General features: G+C 30.9%; 1 protein-coding gene across 4 annotated transcripts in view; it reads right to left on the minus strand.

Annotated features, from left to right (window-relative positions):
* Positions 1 to 17,849, minus strand: part of LOC106623366 (terminal nucleotidyltransferase 5C) — a 252,625-nt gene that overhangs the window by 18,050 nt on the left and 216,726 nt on the right. The window contains exon 1 of one of the 4 annotated variants that reach the window (XM_014240699.3): positions 599 to 1,541. The exons of 2 other annotated variants lie outside the window; for them this stretch is intronic. The gene's annotated coding sequence lies outside the window, so the exon portion shown is untranslated. Of the gene's footprint in view, positions 1 to 598; positions 1,542 to 17,849 lie in introns of those variants that run through there. One more of the 4 variants, XM_036377879.2, reaches the window with a different exon arrangement.

Here is a 17,849-nt window from a genome sequence, read left to right on the forward strand (position 1 = left end):
TTTTAAACTTGAAGATTTTGAAATTTTTAATTTTCAAAGTTTGAATTTTCTTAATGTTTGGATTTTGAAACTTCCAAAGTTTTTATTTTCAAGTGGTTTTAATTTTAAAATAAAATTTTTATAATTTTAAAATTTTAAATTTTTTGCTTTCTGAAATTTCCAATTTTTTTAATGTTCAAGAAATTTAAATTTTTAAATTTAATTTATTTTTTTTCAAAACTATATATATTTAAATTTTCGAAGTTTCAAATTTTTTAATTTTTCTTAAGCATATTTGTACTTTTAACTATTCATTTCATTCACTCTTTTATGGCATGTATTATATTTTCTTTACATTGCGCTTTGTCTGTTTTCTGCTTCAAAAATATTTTATCATATTTCTCAGTATTTCACCAACAAATTTGATCGCTTTCTAGCTTTGTAGGCTTCTTACACTTTTCGCTGCACTTCTCTAATCACAACTACTGATTTTGTTGCTTTTCTTAAAAAAATCGTGTTTCTCAATTATTTAGTCAAAAAATTAATTTTTTTTTTACTTCCTCTAAATTTTTAAATATTTCTTACTAATTTTTTAAAACAATATGATTTCTTCACCCACCTTTTTCTTGCAGTTTACGCGTATGCTTGTTGTTGTTATTTTTATTTTACGCTACGTTATAAAATGCACGCGCTCACTTTTCGATACACTTTCGAAAATATTTTTCGAAAACAAAATCTTTTGCTATTTTTCAAGTTTCATTTGCTACTTTTTTCCGTTGTTTTTGGCCACTTTTCTAACAAGCTGTTGTGAAGAAACACACACTGCTAATGGCGACAACGACGACTACGACGGCAAAGAATGACACAACGTCGAACGCGACGACGACGACTACGGCAAGCGACGCTTTGTTGACTGACTTGATGACGTGCGTTGCGTCGTTGCTGCACTGTCGACGAGCAAAAACACGAAAAAAATGTTTTCAAAATTTTATGAAAGCAAGCAATTTTCTATAACGTTCGAACAGTTATTTCGATTTCAGTACACCGCCAAGCAAAAAATTACTAACGCTGCTGCTGCTGACGTGAACGTTTTGTGGCAATTTGGCAAATATGTACATATATATAAATATATATATATACACTATTATATACTATGTATGTGTACGACCGCGTCTACGGGAACTGTCAATGTCTTACGCCGAGCGAGTTCGAAATCGTACTGCTGCTAACGTTGTGCTGTTGGGGAATGTACACCAATGGGTCGTCAAGTTGGCGTACGCTTTGCCAGCACGTTGAGTGTGCGAGTGGGCTGCCGAGTGCATTGCTGAGTTAGTGAGCGTGAGTGAGTGCGAGTGCATGGTGGATTTTGAGTGCAGATCACACAGTCATACATGTATATACCGTTCGTGGGGCTATAATGTGCGCCAGCAGGTGTTATTCGTATCGAGGCATAAGCTCTCTAACACGATTAGTGCAAGCGGTTTAGCGCTAGCTGGCCAACTTGCTTGAGTGTGGCACTCCAATATGTAGGCACTCAAATAAGTATTGCACTCACTCAGGCATTGCAATCGCTCAAGTATTGAACTCACTCAGCCGTGGCACTCACTCAAGTATTGCAAGCGCTCAAAAGCGCAAATACTCAATATGTCAAAATTTTCTCAAATACACTCACTTTATATGATACGCTCTATGGGTTTTTCTCTCTCTCTCTCTTAGTAATTTTTTGCTTACAGCGCCCACTCACTTTGGAGCTTTTGAGCACATTCAAGTCGTTTCGCTTGTCGCAATCGCCAGCATTCACCGAAAAAGTCATTGTCGTGGGGCGCTGGCGTACTAATAGCAACAACAAATACAGCACAAAATTAAAAAAAATGTATTTGTATGTATTGATAGCAAGAACCCAACAAGTAGTGTAAGGGTTAGGTGTGCGGCATGCAGGCGGCTCGTTATGGCACGGCGAAAGGCGCGCAGCAGCACCGACTGACGTCACACTAAAAAGGTGGCAGCAAATCGAATAAAGTGCGCGTACTAAGTACCGGGAACGGTTGTGGGGTAGGCTTAGCTGTACACACACACACACACACATTTATATATGTATATTATATATACAAATACGAATATATAGAGGCTTTTCATTATAGCTCATATGAATGTATATATGTATGCAATGAAATTGTAAATATGCGCTTGTGTGTGTGTGCGGTTGCAGTGAGTGGGCTTACAGTGACTGCCATATGTGCACGACGGCTGATAAATACACAACTACACACATACAAATCTACATACTATATATTAAAGCATTAATCGCAAGCGTCGGTTTGTATGGCAATTTAGCTGCATGTATGTAGATATATATTTTTGTGTGTAAGTATACATATATTCGAGTATGTATGTTTGATTGCTGCGCTGGCGCCTCTTCTAGATTGTTCTCGACCATTGACAATGCCGACCGCAGCGACTAAGGCAGCAACAAACAACACAAACACGACGTTAACAACGACAACGTCGGTGGTGCTGATGATGGCAGCGTCGGCGCCGCTGTTACTATCACCAAACCACCGATTTGTGGCTGAGTATGCTGGTGATGCGGCAAATGCGGATGTTTAGCATTTCATTGTTTTTTGGTTATACATTTTTAATTGTAATTATTTTTATTTTTTATTTTTATGGTGTTTTAGTTTCTTAATTTTTCTAGTTTTGTGGCGTTTTTTTTATAGTTTTTTATCATTTTTTTTTTTATTTTTGTGTTTATATATTATTTTTTTATTTATTTTTCTCATTTAATGCTTTTTTTAATTAACGAAGCTTTTTTTAAATTTATTAAATATTATTTATTTATTTACTATATCTATTTTAATTTTTTATCTTTATTTATTAACTTTTGGAAATACGTGTTTTTTTTTTGTTTTCTTGATTGCTGAATTAAATTTTTGACATTTTTTAAATTAACCCAATTATTCGTTGCACATTTTTTTTTCTTTAATTTTTTTATTCTTTGTTCTTTATTTTTTTACTTTTTTTTAATTTAATACTTAACTTTTATTTTAATAAATTAATTATTCTATTATTATTTTGGCAGATTTTTTTCTTTTTGTGTCTTAGCTTTAATTTTTTTAATTAAATAATTAATTTTTAATGTAATAATTAATAATTTTGACAGATGGTTTTTTCCTTTTCGTTTCTCTACTATTTAATTTAAGCCTTTGATTTTTTAATTAACTAATTTTTTTTGTAAATTTATTAAATAATAAAATTCTTTGTTAATTTTTAATTTTTTTTTAAATTTATTAAATAATAAAATTCTTTGTTAATTTTTAATTTTTTTTTTAATTTATTAAATTTTGTTTTTGGCATATTCGTTTTCTTTTTGTCAGTAAATTTTTTATTTTTTTTTAAATAATGACATTTTCTTTTTTATTTTACCAAATTTTTTGCGGTTTTTTTATTAACTTATGTATTTTCTATCACATATTATATTTGCATATATTTATATTTCTTACTTATGTTTTTAATTTTTAATTTTTTTTTTATATTTTAATATTTTTTTTAATTGTTTTATAATTTTTTTTACATTTATTTTTTAATTTTATTTTTTTTATACTTTATTTGTTATTTTTTATTAATTTGTTTATTTTTTATATTTTTGCTTTTAATTTACTGTCACATTTTGGCAGCATTCCATTATTTTACTTTTCATTTGCTCTTACACTCGGCCGCTTGTATATTTCACACTTTGTTGTCGGCTTATCACTTGTTTTTGCGGGCAACACGAATAGACGAGCACGCATACATACAAACATACATAAAATATACATATGTAGTAAATATCTACACCACATTGTTGCAGTTTATATGTACACATAAATTCATAGGCGTATGTATATGCATATAGACATACACATACAAATATACAAACACACATGTTTACATAAAGTCATCATCAATTTTTTTGTTCTTAATGTTGTTCGCAAATTTCCGACAACACACCACATACCTGTTGATGATTGCGCATATTCTCTTTCGTTTGTTGTTCTTGTATGTTTTTGTTGTGTTTTTTTTCTGCGCATAATTTGGCTGTCGGTGACGCTGGACAGTAACGCTGAGCGTCATCATAGCGCACCATCGCGTAGTAATAGTGTTAGGCTTGGAATTTTCGCGTGCAAAGATTGCGCTGAGTTGGCATAAATTCGGCTCTATAACATATATAATTATGTCAGTGTGTGTGGGTGTGTTTAGCTTTGCTAGCGGAAGTGTGTAAATGAGTTGCTCTTTTGACCTTAGTTGACATTGTTTGATTGCCGAAAGATATTTAAAGCAGATGATTCGGGTGAAATAGAATATGGTGGAGAGAATCGACTTAGTACTTGTATTTAAATATTTTGGAGTAAAATTTTAAATTTTTTACATAGGAAAATATAACATTTGGGTAGGACCAATTTTTGAATGGAAAACAGATGTATGAAAAATATAGGTATATACAAATTTTATTAAAAATAATTCTCAGAAATATCGGTACAGATTTATATTGAAATGCGTACCTAAAACTTTTACTAAGTATCGAAGCACTTAAGCATCAGAGATATATTTAAACTGCAACAAGTAGTCGTAAAAAGGTACAGTACATCTAAAACTGGTAAAAACACGCAAAGTAGCAAAACAAAGAGAACTAAAAATTATACTAAGTATCTAAAATAAGTATAGAATACCGAAAAAGCACTTAAGATAAAGTAATTATTAACACGTTTTAGCATACTACAGTTTTAAATACAAAAAAAAATACATATTTATGGTTTATTGTTAATTGGTACATATGTACATACATACAAGTATATGTAATTAATTATATCGAATTTAATTTCGTTTTCTCGCTTTTAAAAATGACTCTAAATCAGTACCGAGTATTTTCACGTATATATTTCTCTCCAAATAACTCTAAATAAATTTTACGTTAATTTAAAGAAATACTATGTCATTTAGAGTAGCTACTTTCGGTATTTTAAAAAGTACGGTACATTTAACACTTTCGCAATGTCCGATTCGATATTTCTGTACAATTTCACCAACAATATGCCCCTCAGATAGGGGTGGTCACAAATTGATTTAATTTACAAGCTACCTTATTTTGACTACTAATACATTCTTGAATAGAAGATTAGGTACTTCTGGAAACTTGGTTAATTTCAAAGTTTTTTTAAACAAATCCCACTAGCAGTTAAAATTGGAAATCTTTTCTACAAAACACTTATAATTGTAATTCTAGTCAATACTGAGCACTTTGAAATACTCAAATTCGGTACTCTTCAGTTTCCGTTATATTTAGTTTTACGAAAATCTAAAGTGAAATTTCTTTTCAAATTTTATTTGTCACTGTACACCTATACTGCTCATAAAACGGATTTGGAATATATTATATTTAAATTCGGTACATTTACATAATAAATTTAGGTTTACCTAAAATCTTATTATATAGATAGATATATTATTATATATATATTAAATATTTTTTTAAATTGTATTTGGAACCTAAAGATTTTTTTTTATTAAAAAGCACTTTGTATTGCCGAAATTCGGTGCTTTAAAAAATACGGTACATTTATTTGGTTTTAATTATTTTGTAAATACAAACGGAAACTTCAAGTTTAAAATGTTTTCACAGAAAACTATATTTTTAGAATTGATGAGAGATGTATCTATGCAGTGTACCCATATTCGGACATTGTTGAAGTTATTACATATAATGGATTATTATACTTTACATACTTTAATGTAATATTAAGCTCCTAAATTTTATATCGAACTCATTAGAATTTAATTTTTACAAATTTTTATAAGCATAGTACCGAAATACGATACTTGAGAGATAAACGGTACACAAAATCTAGATTCTCTTTTTTAAGAAAGTACTCAACTCAAGAATATATTTTTAGTTTTTACACAAAATAAATTTTAGTACCTAAATTCGGTACTTTCAAGAATTTGAATTCATAATTTTTCTTACGACCAACAAACTAAAAGTGTGAAAACTGAAACAAAAAATTTTGCAGTTTTTCGATTTCGTCATCGTTTGCAAATAGATTTACCGTAAAAAATAAAACAACAAAAAATTCCACTAACCCAATACTTGTACACCGTGTCAAAATCCAGGAGCCAATTGAATTGCAATGAAGTGTTAATCGAGTCAATTGACTTTGACAGATTCGCATGAATTTTTCATGACAACTCACACACACACACACACATATCTAAATACATATATACTGACGCTGCTAGCAGGCGTGACGTGAGTGCGTACAAAGCTTGGTCGCCTATTGGACTGCAGGCGGCATTTAACGGATAATTTAATGGATTTATGTGCACATATTCTTACATATATAAACGCGCATACTTATGTATACATATATACGTATATACATATGTATATACACACATACATGTATGTATATATAAATGCTAATGAAATTGTCGCAACAAATGGCCGATCGAAGAACAAGTGTACCGTGTTTCGTAGAAAGTTTTATTATGCAAACATATGTAAATATTAAAAAATACAAGCAACAGCGACAACAAAGTATGCAGAATAACACAAAGTGGCCACAGTGAACTGGAAAACGGTTTTTTTATACGAGTGTATACCTATGTATATACTATGTATGTATTTACAAAACTCATTGTGAAACTTTTTATCAAATTAATTTTTTTTGCGAATACCGGCGCGGTTCAACTTCTTAGGCATTTCTGTTTTAGAAATCGCACAACTTAAAGACTTGTCTTAGTCATATCATTAATAATTTTAACTTATGCAGATTTTTTTCTCGAAATTTTAATTTTATGATTTTTTATTTTGCTTAATTTTTCGCTTTTTTAAATATAAATTACAACAATTTCTAAACGTTTAAACTGTAATAAATGTCAATGTACCGCATGATTACAAAGCTTTGCTACACTATAAGTATATGCAATAAAAAAATGCAACCACAGCACACACACACACATACACACATACATAAATATAGGTACATAATACATAAACACATACATACATGCCGCCATATGCGTACACACCGGCGTATGAGTGACCACCAATCGGCCAGCCGCGGCAGTTAGTGTGGGGTTACACATGACTGTAGTATAGTACAGTTAGCGTAAATATTTATTATTAACTGCATCGCATGCGTCGCGCTGGCGACTTTGAATGTGCATTTTTCATGAAAAAATCCAAGGCGCGACGTGCAAGTGTTAAAATCGCTAACCAACATTAGTAACGGGGATGACACTTGGCGTACAGTGGAGCAGAGGTAATTAAATATTGCTTAGAAAAATATTTAAGTATTGAAAGTATTTTTAGTGATAGATTATATTTTTTTTAATTTTTTACTAAAAAATAAAAAAATTAAACATGAAAAATCTTTTACTTCGGTTGCACTGAAGCTATAATACCAGTCATAAATGCAAAAGACGCCTGCAAAAAACTCGAATTTGATTCGCCCGATATCGGCGGTTCCGACAAAATGAGCAGCTTCTTGGAGAGAAAAGGACGTGTGCAAAATTTCAGATCGATATCTCAAAAACTGGGGGACTAGTTCGCGTATATACAGATAGACGGACAGACAGACGGACTGGGCTGACTCGCCTCAGCTCGTCAGCTGATAAGGTCTATGACAATTTCTTCTAGGTGTTACAAACTTCATGGCAAATTTAATTTACCCTGTTTATGGTATAAAATGTAGTTAACAAAAATCAATTATTGAAGAAAAATCAATGAAAATAAGAATCTCAGCATAAAGAAATATTTTTTTTTTATGAAAAAATGTCACTTTCAATAGAAGAAAAGAACTTGATTATGTACATATACTTAAACTTGTACCTTAAATTAAAACTATACGGCATCAATGTTTACCGAATCATTACCTACACATATATTCTGAACTGATACGGAGTAGTTTCTCTACTTTTAATAAAAATATTTTGAAGTAATTAAAACAAGAATTAGTAAATTTTAATTGAAAATATGTACATAAAATATATATTCAGTACCGATAACAGGTACTTTCGTCTCTTTATGAGCTCCTTATTTTCTTAAGCTACAAACTATTTCCTGAAACAGTAATTACCGAAAGATGTTGAGTGCCGAAAATAGATAGCGAATACCTTAATACCCTTAAACTACTGATTATTACCTACAACCATAATCTCAGAATGATATTGACTACCAAAAACAGATACCGAATAGTTTCATTCCTCTAAACTACTAATTATTATCTAAAACAGTAATCTCCGAAAGATATTGAGTACCGAAAATATATGGCGAATGCCTTAATTTTCTTAAATAACTAATTATTACCTTAAATAATATTCACAGAATAATATTGAGTACCGAAAGTAGATAAATTAATTTCCTTAAACTACTGATTATTATCTAAAATAGTAATCTCCGAAAGTTGTTTAGTACCGAAAATAGATATAGAATACCTTAATTTTCTTTAACTACTAATTATTATCTAAAACAGTAATCTTCAAAAGATATTGAGACCCAAAAATAGACACCGAATACCCAAAATAGTCACTAAGTACCTAAAACAGATACTATATACCTGAAATTATTAATTAGAGACATTCAGCGTGGTGCTAAAAGTAGTTAGCTTTCACTAGAGTGTATTTTTGAGTATCGAAATTCGATATTTATATGCAAAATAAATTTCCATTATTCAAAAATCATGTATATTTTTATGATTCATACAAAAATATACAATATACTATAAAAATTTAAACATATTTTCAAATACAACAAAAAGTTGTTACTAAGTTAATACGTTGTTTTCACAAAATGCTACACTGTGTCACATCAACTTAAGCGCATTTGCATGTTGAACAAACATAATATGGAAAATTAATGTATAGTTACCGTTACACTGCAGCGTCGTAATGGCGCTGCATATGGCAACCACAAGAAAAATAACAACATCACATGTGGTAAAAAAATTTTCGAGAATATGCACAGAAGGCGATTCAAATTGAGCGGCAATGTGCAACATGCAACATACATACTTATGTATAAAGTTACATTATTTTTCCCTTTTCAATATATGAAAATATGTGAGATATATGGTGAATACGAGATATAACTCATAGTCAATTTCATAAAAAAGTCTCTAATTTTTAGTTTATTTGAAAAAATTTCAAATTAAAACTCCATATTGAAAAACAATTAACATCGATGTTTTAATTACTTTTTGTTTTAGTATTATTTTACATTGCAACAAATTGCTATTACATTTTAATGAGTTTCGTTATTATTTTATGGATCGTCATAACGGTTGCAACACATTGAAACAGTTGTTGAACGGCAGCGATATGGAAAAATTAACGATTCGCCGCCGGTTTGTATGTCTGTTAGTAATGAATATTTACGAGGATCTGTAAATCAATTAATACAGATACATACATACAAATATATCGGACACCTGAAGAGGCTTTTTCACAATTATATAAACAGATATATATGTATTAGGGTGGGTAAAAAACGTACATTTTTCACTTGGTACGCTGAAAGATAGGTTCTTAGACAGTAGTAGGTACTTCTATCTATCGAAAAATCACAAATAGAAAGAACTAATCTAATTCCTCCTCTAAATCATAGAATTTAGTATAAGATTATTTAATTCAAGCATGGAGTTGAATAATATTCGCTTTTTTGATAGCAAAATTTAAAATGCCTAATAAAATAAAAACCTAAATAAAACATATTAGAAATCAGAAAAAGAATAACCAAAACAAGAAAAAACGAATCTATAATGCCCTCAACAAATACCAAATATTTCTTACCAGAACTTGATTTTCTTCGATCAGTTTGTATAGCAGCTATATGCTATAGTTCTCCGATCCAAATAATATATTCAATGATTGCAGCAATGTCTTGGATAATAACCTGCCCCAAATTTAGTAAAGATATCTCCTCGAGTACAAAAGATTTCCATATAAGGTCTTAGTTACAATCCTTCAGTTTTTATGTCAGCTATATGCTATAGTCATTCGATCAGAACAATTTCTTCGGAGATTGCAATGCTGTCTTGAATAATAACATATGCCAAAGTTGCTCGAAAATATCTCGTTAAATGAAAAAGTTTTGCACACATGCACTTGTTACGATCGTTCGGTTTATATGACAGCTTAATGCAATAGTGATCCGATATTGGCGGTTCCGAAAAATGAGCAGCTTTTTGGGGAGGAAAGAGCGTGTGCAAAGTTTCAGAACGATATTTCAAAAACTAAAAACTCAGCTCGTCATGCTGATCAGTTATATGCTAATATATTTTATAGGGTCTGCGACGATTCCATCTAGGTGTTACAAACTCTGTGGCAAACTTAATATATCCTCTCTTCAAGGTCCAAAAAGCTACAAAATGAAAATGTAGCAAGAATAAAAATAAAATTTGTTTACATACATACTCGTGGTACTTTACACGCGCCTGTATATATGTAAGAGTGTGTTTATGTATTTTACACTGCACCAAGCGTTTGCTCCTCCCTTGTGCTCCGCTTCTCCTTTCTCAATTGTATGTAAGTGAATGCTTTAGAAGCTTTTTGTTGTTGTTAGTGTTATTGTAGCAGATCAAAGACATTTTAAATGTAACATATGTATATAGTGTTGTAGGCTCAACACCCGTTTTGTGTTTTATTTATTAATTATTTTTCTTTAATTATCTGCATTTTTTTCTACCAACAAATAAAATTTTCATTGGAAAAAATTCTAAAAAACAAAAAAAAAACAAGATATACATGGGTCTCCATGAGCCCCAAAACTCACCCAATTAAGAAAAAGCTCAATAAGACAGTTGTCTTGCACTACAACCGACACACTTACATTCATTCGTTATACAACTATTTATAATATTTACTGACGAAGATCGCTGAGATGAAGATCGCGGCATCTCTCACAACCCACACATCTTTTATCGGCCAAATAGATGTAGTTACAGAGATAAATAGCTTAATCCGTTTGAGTGTTGAGTGTTAAGCGATTGATGGCGCTTCTACAGCGCTGTTGACTGATTTGCTCTTTCCCACTGAGCGTTAGACAGGCGATTTGTCTGTCTGTGTTTTTGTTTGGCGGACAGACTGTCTATTTTACTGACTGCCAGACTGATTGCCTGTCAGGGTGACTGACTGCAGTGCAATTCGATGAAATTGCATTAACACATTGCAACAGCGATTTCATTGGCGTAATTATAAGTGGCAACGTGTCTAATTGCCCAAGCGGCAGGCGGCGGCAGCATATCTTTCTCGCTCGACTGCTAAGGTGCTGCGATCAACTGCTTTCTCTTTTACACACACAACTTTTGATTATTTTTTCTATTTCTTACAACACTTTCGGTGAAAAAGTACACTGAGGGAAATATGTATAAAAAGTGTTTTAGTCGAACAGAAAAACAGTTCAGGTGGAGAGTGAAAAAAGTAGTTTAAGTAGTCTGCCATAGAACTGGTACTATTAAATAGTCATAAACTGTGACTGTCCAAAACCCAGTATTTTTATAAGATTCTAAATCAGAAACCCATCAAATAATAAACCTGCGCTATATTTTCGAGTTACTTGGTTCGTCTTTGCCTCGGGTTACAAGCTTCATTTCGCTCTATGTCAGCGGAAAAGTATTACAAGTTCTTGGGAGTTCAGGAGATCTGTTATTTACATAATAAATGCATCACGTCCCGGAGGGATTGAAATCGATGATTGTCTAAACGAAGGCTTTCTTATATCGACCGGTATTTGGTATTGAGAGTGGGATTTGTAATCAATTTGAATGAATTTCCTTTTCATTTTGTCCAATATTTCGTTATAAGAATTTTGTATAGAATAAGCCCACCTCTAGAGTCCGGCTTTTGACTATGAAAATAATGTTGCACAGCGTTGATTAAATTTAGGATGGGTGAACGAGGCTCCTTCTTTCTTAAGTATCCAAGCGGGCTTTCTATGACATCAAAGCAGATTAAATAAGCAAATACTTAGATGAGGTAGAGAGATGAGTGCAAATGCAACTCTGTAATAGAACAATGCTCAGTTATTAATAAGGCTGTGAAGTTTTCGAAGTTCGCACTGTTTTCACGAACAATACAGGGTACACAAAGCACAATAAAAAAAACTGTGATATCTGAGTTTGGACTTCAGAGCGAAAGAATATTAATATAATTGTCAAAATTACAGGTTACGAACCAACATATGACAAAGTTCGAAAGAGAGAAACTTTTTTGTTAAACTGTATTTGAAAATTAAATTTTTATATTTACGAGCGAGCAGATCTATGTTATCCCTATGTTTATTAAAATCATTATGACTAAATGTCATTTAAATACATTCTGATTTTGATTAATATTTATTCTACTTTGAGCTGAAATATCGATTATATGATTTCTTAACTCAGAGTAGATCGGTTATCGAACTTCACATAGAAGTTGGGATGAGTGTCTGGGCTAAGTAACAAAATGGCGGCTCCTACAGATTTTAAGCTACCTCTGAACGGGTGACATAATTATGAACAGTTTTTTTTCTGTTCAGAAACACATTAGAAAGCTGACGAGGAACGATCGCTAACAGAAAAATATTTTTTCGACAATTTCGAGAGTTGTCTCGCCGAGTTGCGAACCTAAGAGCTTTCAACAAGTCATTAAAAAAAACTAAAACTGGCATTTTTGTACCCTGTACAGAGTACATTAAGTTTGCTGCGAAGTTTGCAAAAACCAGAAAAAATCGTCGAAGACACTATTTCTTTATATAAATGATCAGCATGACGGGTTGAGTCGATTTAGCCATGTCCGTCTGTCTGTCTGTCTATACTTGTATATACGCGAACGAGCCGCTTAGTTTTTGTGATATCGATTTAAAATCTGAACGATCGGAATCAAGTGCTTGTATGGAAAACTTTTCCATTTAAATAGCTATCTTCAAGAAATTCGGCATGGCTTATTATCCAAAGCAACGGAACAATCTCTGAGCAAGCTGTTCAGATCGGACTTTTTATACCCTTTTATGCCATAAGAAATGCACCTGTGAAGGGTAATATTGTTTCGGTGCAGCGAAGTTACCGTTTTTTCTTGTTCTTGCTTGCCTTAAATTAACGCAACTTTTTCTCTGAGTGTACATATGTTTGATGTATTTACTTTCCACATACTTAAGCAAGTAAACATGTGTAACGGTGGGTTTTTATTTGTATTGTTGCAATAAATTATTATTTTTACACTTGTTATTGTGTCGCTATAAACATATCGTGTTATTGTTGTTGTTCAATTTTTCTGTGTTTAATTGTATATTATTGCCTTGCAGTTATCAGCTCGTTACGATGGCAAGAGGTGTGGCAAGATTACAGAAAAATGTTGGAAATTAACAAATAAAGATTAAATAAAAAACACTATTTCATGTATTGTAGAAAAGCAGCAATAAGAAAACAATAAAAAGTAGCATTCTCTCTACTAAGAAATAGTCGATCTATTACAAAACCAAAAACAATTAACAAATGCCAAATAAGCGATAAAACAAAGAAAAGCGGACAATGCTGTCGAGCTGTTGTGAGCATATCACGAACGGATGGAAAGCTGCTGACGTTTGCTCGGTTATAGCGCTACGGCGCTGGCTCTTCACGCTTCAGCGTGTCTTTATCAGTAACGTGCAATTGGAAAATTAAAATTGAAACATCTGTCAAACCTTAACACGATCAGTGGCAGGCTGGCCAACCCAGTAGCCCCCTCACCCCACAATGTACATGCATTTACTCCTTGTTGTTGTTATTTCTATTGTTATTATTGTCGCTTGAGTACTCTGTGTCTGTTAGCAATGCAATATTTTGTTTCTTATGCACACATTTGCTTTTGTTGTTGTTGCTGTTGTTTTCACTTTTCTATCTCGTCGTCGATTCGGTTATCAGCGCAAAGTTTGCTGCTTTCAGTTCAATAAAATTTCTGAGCTAAATGCTAAGAAAAGTACTTAGTAACTAAACAATAGCAACAAAAACAACAAAGACGAAGGCAATTGCGTAACTTTTGGCGAAATTACGTTTCTATTATTTGAGTATTCCTTTTATTAAGGAACTGCAGTGTTGCCATCGCACTGAAAATTTGATTAATTTAAAATTTTGTACTGACAAAAATATCATACACGAACATTTTTTTTAAATTAGATTTAACACTTTTTGTTTTTATTTTAATTTTTCTAAATTTTTTTTTTATGGTTTGGCTGATTTAAAATTTTTTTTTTATTTTTTTCACCTGACATAGTTTTAAAATAATATTCAAAAAACTTTTTTAATCAACTTGCCATCGAATGAATTGAATGAAAAATAAATTAAATTAATTTTTTTTTCAAATTAACACAATTTTTTTAAATTTAATTGTTTAGTGCAATTATAAAAAAATTAATAAAAATTTTTTTGTTTTTTTAAATATTGTTAACAAAAAACTTTTTTTTTTTTTTAAATATTGTTAACAGAAATTTTTTTTTTTTTTTTTTAAATATTGTTAACAGAAATTTTTTTTTTTTTTTCAAAAATATTGTTAACAGAAATTTTTTTTTTTTAAATATTGTTAACAGAAATTTTTTTTATTTTTAAAATTTAATTTTTATGTTTAATAATTTCTTAATTTAGTTTTTTTATGTTTTGTGGTTTTGTTTTACTTTTAATGTTTTTTATTTTTTCACTTAACTTGAATTTCACACAATATTCTAAAAAATTGTGTTACGGAAATCCAGTGTTGCCATCATTATGATAAAGGAATTAGTTTCACTTTGTTTCAAATTAACAAATTTTCTTTAATTTAATTTTTTTGGAAGTTTTATTTATTCTATTTATATTTTTTTTGCGGCTTTGTGTTATTTCTTGTTATTGTTTTGTTTTAAATTTTTTTTTTTGTAATTTTTAACTTAACTCAAATATACAATAATATTCGAAAAATTAAATAATTTTTTCTATCAATTTTCTATTTTATATACTTATAATAATTTTATTTTCGTATTGGGTCTAAATTTTTTAATAGTAAAAAATATTTTGAATAAAAGTTTTTTTTGTTAATTTATTCGATTTTTTTTAATAAGGTATAGTAGGGCGGGTAAAAAAAAACAATTTTCTCTGCAAAATTCTTTGATAGGCAGCTCTAAGAGAGTCTCTTCAATTATGAGCTCTAATTTGAAATGGGAAGGTCACCCGCCTTACAGTTTTCTTATTATCAGATAGAAAATTTAAAATCTCGCCAACTCCAACTATTTGAAAAAACAAATTTACCCACTCTGTTATACAGACCATACAGTTGATATAAAGAGGTCTCATAAAGATATAAAAAAATTTAGGTGCATTGGTTATGAAAGAGAGATTCAATCATTGAACTTTCCTGTTCTTATTCAAATACATGTAACGTCACAATCCTTTAAGTTTCGACATTTGATTGGATAAAAGAGAAGTAGCTATGACAGATTTCGAGGAAAAAGAAATTCCAAACTATTCTCAAATCGAAGGCAACTCTATAGAAATACACTAAAACTAAACTGAATACTGGCGCGTTTTGAATTTTTATTCGAACTGGACAGCTCTTACAATAACAATTTAGAATATGGAGAGTTGCATAACAGTTCGATCGGAGAACTAAAAATTTCTCCAGAGCACAATGGGCTTAACGATGGTCTAAGTGTAATAGCGAAAGAATCTACCCTATATACCGAATAAAGCGAACTAGTAGGGCAGAGAACAGCTGAATTACTCAAAGATAATAATGAGAACTTTTAACTTTTTAGTATTAAGATCAGTTCTCTTCTTCTTCCTCTGGTATTTATATTTGAAAGCGGTTTTCGGTAACCGGAGCTTTGTATGAATTGTGAAATTTCTTAATATTTAATTAAAAATTAAATTTCAGACAGGAGATATCTTGGGCTGGTTCAGAACACTGTTGTAAGTATAGGGATAAATAGGAAGTCAAATGAAGAACGACTATTCCATTAATATGTTGCCTGGAACTTGGTCGATAAAAACAATATAAAAAGATTTTTATATGAAAGATTTTTAATCTACATATTGCTATCAATACGACCCTTTGTTAAAATATCTTATTCCACGAACTTTCGAAAGTAATATTGGGATATTATCACTCTTACAACTCTTTTTTCCAGTATTCCACAACAATCAATTAGATTACAAAAATATTTTTGAAAAATGAAACATTTCCTGTTCTAATAAAAGTTCGTCTGTACAAATGTATTTTAATTGTTTACACAATTTGCGAAATTCCAAACATTAAATTAGAATGAAGTTATAGCCAATCTAATTTTCTTATGTCGAGACTCAACGGAAGTGTGAAATTATCTTTTCTAGGAATTACTCGAACTTCTAGTATTTTCACATCACTTGAAGAATTATTAAAAAGGAACAACGAAAACGAAAAAGAGTAAAAAACAAAAAAAGATAAGAAAACAATAAAAATTAAGAGAGGGGAAAACAGGAAAGTGTAAAAAGCAAAAAAAGAAAAAAATTAAAAAAGTAAAAAACCAATAAAAACACAAGAGCAAAAAACAATAAAAACAAAAATCTAAATAAAGAGAGGGAAAACAAGAAATTGTAAAAAGCAACCAAAACAAAAAAGGGTGAAAAAACGAAAAAAAAATGGAAAAACGTTTCGAAAGAAAGGAAGACAACACACGAAACGCGTATCTAAATTACCTGAAAAAAGAAAAAATGCAACAAAAAGAGCAAACTATAAAGATAAGTAAACGAAAATAACAACAAAATGTTGGCTTTCAAGCACGATGCGCGGTCGCTTAGAAAATAACAAAAACGAAACAACAAGAACAAACAGAAAACAACAAAAAAAGCGAGTAAAAGTTATCTAACCTTCAAATGAAAACAAGAAATGAAAGTAAAAAGTATAAAATCGAAATGAAAAAGATAAAAGCTTTGCACTCCCCGATTAAGTATGTTTGTGAAAATGTATATATGCGGTTTCTTATGTGCACTTTGCAGTGTACAAGTGTTATATAATGCCATATAACATTAACATGATAAAAGAACTTCATACACTGGCTCTTACATAACTTTGACTTTCTGTGCGGTTTATAACGGTGAAAAATGTGTGAAAAAAATAATTAGTAAAGCAATGTCTAGATAGGCATGCGAGGAACTATACTATGAATTTTTTTTAATCTAGTTTCGTAGCGCGCTCGATCGGAGAACGTGCAGCTAATTTCAGAAGAAAATTGCAAAAATCGGGAACTGGGTGCTACAATGTAGCAATAAAATAATTAAAATAAATTATCTTGGACAATAACTCGTGCCAAAGTTCCTGAAGATATCTCATCAATTGAAAAATGTTTTCCCTGCAAGAATTCGATTTTGATCGTTCAGTTTGTATGGCAGCTATATGCTATAATGATCCGATATAAACAATTTCCTCGGCGTTTGCACCAATGCTTTAGGAAATAATTCGTGCCAAATTTCTTGAAGATATCTCGTCAAATAAAAAAGTTTCCCATACAAGCACTTGATTCCGATCGTTCAGCTTGTATGGCAGCTATATGTCACAGTGGTCCGAAATCGACATTTCCAAAGAATTAGCAGCTTCTTAGGAAGAAAAGTACGTGTGCAAAATTTCAAATCGATATCTCGAAAACTTAAGAATATACAGACAGACGTACATAGCTAAATCGACTCAGCTTTTCATGCTGATCATTTATGTATATATATATATTTTATAGGGTCTCCGATATTTCCTTCTGGCAAATACAAACTTCGTGGCAAACTTAATAAACCCTGTTCAGGGTATACAAATATGAACATGAAAAAAAAACGAAATTAAGGAAAAATATTGACCGTTTCAATTAATTTTATTAACATATTTCACATATTGTT

The sequence above is a fragment of the Bactrocera oleae genome, chromosome 4, assembly GCF_042242935.1.
Source record: "Bactrocera oleae isolate idBacOlea1 chromosome 4, idBacOlea1, whole genome shotgun sequence".
Lineage (NCBI taxonomy): Eukaryota > Metazoa > Arthropoda > Insecta > Diptera > Tephritidae > Bactrocera > Bactrocera oleae.